Source organism: Adiantum capillus-veneris, chromosome 9 (genome assembly GCF_014529385.1).
Source record: "Adiantum capillus-veneris isolate H3 chromosome 9, ASM1452938v2, whole genome shotgun sequence".
NCBI lineage: Eukaryota > Viridiplantae > Streptophyta > Polypodiopsida > Polypodiales > Pteridaceae > Adiantum > Adiantum capillus-veneris.
In genome coordinates, this window is record NC_140939.1 from 10,182,093 (window position 1) to 10,185,654 (window position 3,562).

Genomic DNA, 3,562 nt, shown 5'->3' on the forward strand with positions numbered 1-3,562 from the left:
CGGATTTGCTTCCACAAATCGTCTAGACCGTTACAGTCCTTACCCATTTCTGTCAATGTCTTATGTTGGAACCCGTCACTTGCCTCATCTGTTGTATTTGGCACTATGATAGGCTCTCCTCTGGACTCATAGGCATTAGTGAGTCTTTCCTTTGTTTCTACATGTTCCTCTAAAGTTGGATGGATATGGGTCGGAGCTGGTGCTTCATGCAACTTTGCAAGTTTACCCAGCAGGTCTTCCATCAATGATTAAGCTGTTTCGATCATCTTTTTACACATTTCCAACCTTTGTTTTTCTATTTCCGCATAGGGATAGGTCATCCACCTTTGCTCCTGAGTTTGGTTCTTTTTGAGTCTGGCTTCATAAGCCTTTAGAAGCGCATCCAACTGCTCATTTACCTTGTGCCAGTACAAATCCTCCTGATCCTGCACTTTTGGGCTCTTCTATTTCCTTGGGTGCTATGGTTGCCGTGGTGTGTGAGCTTAAGCTAGCTAGATCCTCTAATCGCTCTAATCTATCCTTTGTATGTTTCAACTCCTTGGATAGAGATGTTTGCTCTCGTTCTTTCTTGGCTTTCATACGCGCTTTTCTAGCTTTCCAAGTGCTTCTCTGATTTTTCGTTTCTAAACTTTGGGCATCGGGTTTTGGCTCTTCAACTATGGGTTCGTTCGTCATTCTTTGAGCTTGGGCTCATGTCGCTGCCTGAATAGGTATGATTGTTTCATTTTTCGACCCTCCACTGGAAGGTACTGTTTCTAGCATGTTCAAGGTGGTTTTTGCTCCTTTACTCAGGTTTTTAGGGCAATCGGGACTCTAATGATTTCATCATGAGGACAGTCTCTTAGCCAATGGTCTCCACCACACTTGTAGCAGGGTCCCTTGGGTTGTTGAGGTGCTCCTTGAGCTCCTCTTTTTTGGTATGCATGTCTCTATTCACCCATGCCTCCGTTGGCTATGAACAACAATGTTCGTTCATCTAAGCTATATCTTCCTTCTCCTGCTGCTTGTGCAGCTGTTGGTGGTCCTGTACTTCCTATCATGCTCCATGGTTCTGGTGTCAAGGGTTCATACGATGGATAATAGATAGGGTTTTCCGCATATCCATTGGGATCTTCATAATATGCATGCATAGGGACCAAAGCCTTATCCTCTGATTCGGTTTCGGTTGGTGTGTATCTTATACCGACTGGTCGTAATCCTGGTAGGGGTGGTTGTTGCCCCAACACTGGTTGTGGTCTTTCTACACCTACAGGTCCTGGTAGGTTGCCTGCTTGATACCTAGGCATCGGTGGAGCTTGAGGAGAAGCTACCGGAGCTTGGGGAGCGTAAGGTCTCTCTCTCACATATCCCTTGTTATAATAACATTTCTCTGTCCCATGGTTTTTCCATTTATGCTCAATAGCACACCACTTGGGATGTTTAGCCTGGGGTTTGGCGTACAAGTTTATCTTTTTTAGCAGTTCATCTACAAGCAGCTCTTCGTTTACAACTACTTCTCCTTTCGGTGCTATTGTCTTAGAAGACTTGCTCCCACTTTGTTGTGAAGATGAATCTTTGTCAAGGTCTTTGAACTCCCCCTCTTTGTAGACCGCACAATTGTCCACAAGGTAAAGAGCCTCCTTGGTCAACTCATTCAACGTCGTGCTCCTCTTCATATGTAAGTCTTTCTGGAGATACGCATTCCTTAGTCCTTGGATGAATATAAGCATTAGTTTGGACTGAGTTGGCAGTTCTTCCACAGGATAGAACTTAACATATCTTTTTAGTCTTAGGGTTGCCTTTCGTACAGATTCCCCATCTTTCTGTTTGAATTTATGGATCTGTGAGACGGTATTATTAGCTATCCCCCTTTGTGAGAATTCCTCAATAAATTCATCAAACACTTCCTCCATAGACTCAAAGTCTCTATGCTCTACATAGTCAAACCAAGTGGCAGCGTCATCCTCTAGGGTTAGTCCAAACCCTGCAAATTGGGTAGGGAAGTCTAACACCTCTTCGGCTCGAATTACATGCACAAAGGCTGCTACATGATCTCTTGGGTCTCTGCTTTCTGTGTATTTCTTGTTTACCCATTTTTGCACTTGAGAAGGTCTAATTCTCCGATGGTCTACAAACCTCATCATTGGATCTCCACGTCCTAATCGATATACCTCCTCAGGTCTTCGGTAGTAGGCTGGTTCCTCTCCCAGTGGTGCTCCTAAGCCATAATTTCTAACAGTTCTCGCTAGAGATGGTTTATCTCTTTGAACTCGTTCTAAGGGTGGCCCTCCAGGCTATGTTGACCCTTGAGTCTTTGGCTTGATACCTTGAATAGAGTGGTGGTTCTTGCAAATCCCTTAGCCCTCGTGCAGCTTGATAACCATCTCAGCTTCGATCTTGTTCCAATGTCACACTCTGTCGAAGCCATGCCTGCAATGATGGCTAGTTTGCTGGCTGGTTTTGGTTGTTGAATGAATGCGGTCGGGTGGAATGTGACGTGGCATCATAATCTTCTGAAAAAGGATTCGTTGACTTGCTTGGGGTGTAGGTGGCTCTTGGCACTTCCTCAGGGACATATGCTGATGTTCCTGGACCTGTTGCCCTTTCTACCTCCTCTCGGAGAATACGTTGGTATTCTCGCCCGTATCTATCAACAAAAGCTATACCCTTCCCCATAGCAGTTTCATAAGAGAATAAGTAAAGAACCTTGTCTTTGCTTAATTCGTTTAAGTATGGTTCTTTGCTGCGAAAGTAAGTAACTATACCCTCACTCTCATGCTTGTAGATTCCCACGTTCTCATTATAAGTTGGAACCCTGGTTGTTTTCTTATCATACATAAAAATAGTTCCGGGCCGATCAATGTTTGGTGGTGGTTCTTGAGCTTCTGAAACAATTTTCCCTTTCGCCACATTATCTCCATATCTGTTGTAATCTTCAGGGTTACTGACTACTATTAGATAGTGGTTCCCCTTTTCGTCTCAGAATCTATCTCCATCATCATAGACTCGGATTATCTCCAATCTTTGTGCTGACCTCTCTTCGATACAAATGCACTTGCGTCCTCGATAGTCAGAATAGACTAGGGCTCTCCTCGAGTTTGTTCCCTCTAAGAACATCACAGTGAGCTTAGAATCATTCAAAGGATTTAGGGAGGTGCTTCCTCCTGGCATTGGTCCGTCTCATAGGTGAAACCTCCTGGCTTTTGACTACCCATCATGAAGAAAGATTTGTTTGACGAAGTGTCAGTATCACTATCTTCCTCAATAATCGGTGCTAGTGGATCTAGCGTTGCTTGAGTTACACTCTCCTCGGTGGACACTAAGCTACCTTGGTCTCCTGCCACCTTTTGGTCTCTAACAATGTATCTTCCTGATCTTAAATTCATCAAACTTATCAATGCAATTTATCACAAATCCAACCACTCACCTGGCAAAGGATCAGTCTCCGCACAACTTCTTGCTTTGTTGCTGAATTTACGTGTACACAAGCGTTTAATTTTGGCAATCAAATCAAAGCATTTATCTGCTAGAGGTTATCTTAGTAATGATTGGTATAACTTGAGAGTTAGTCTCAACCACTACT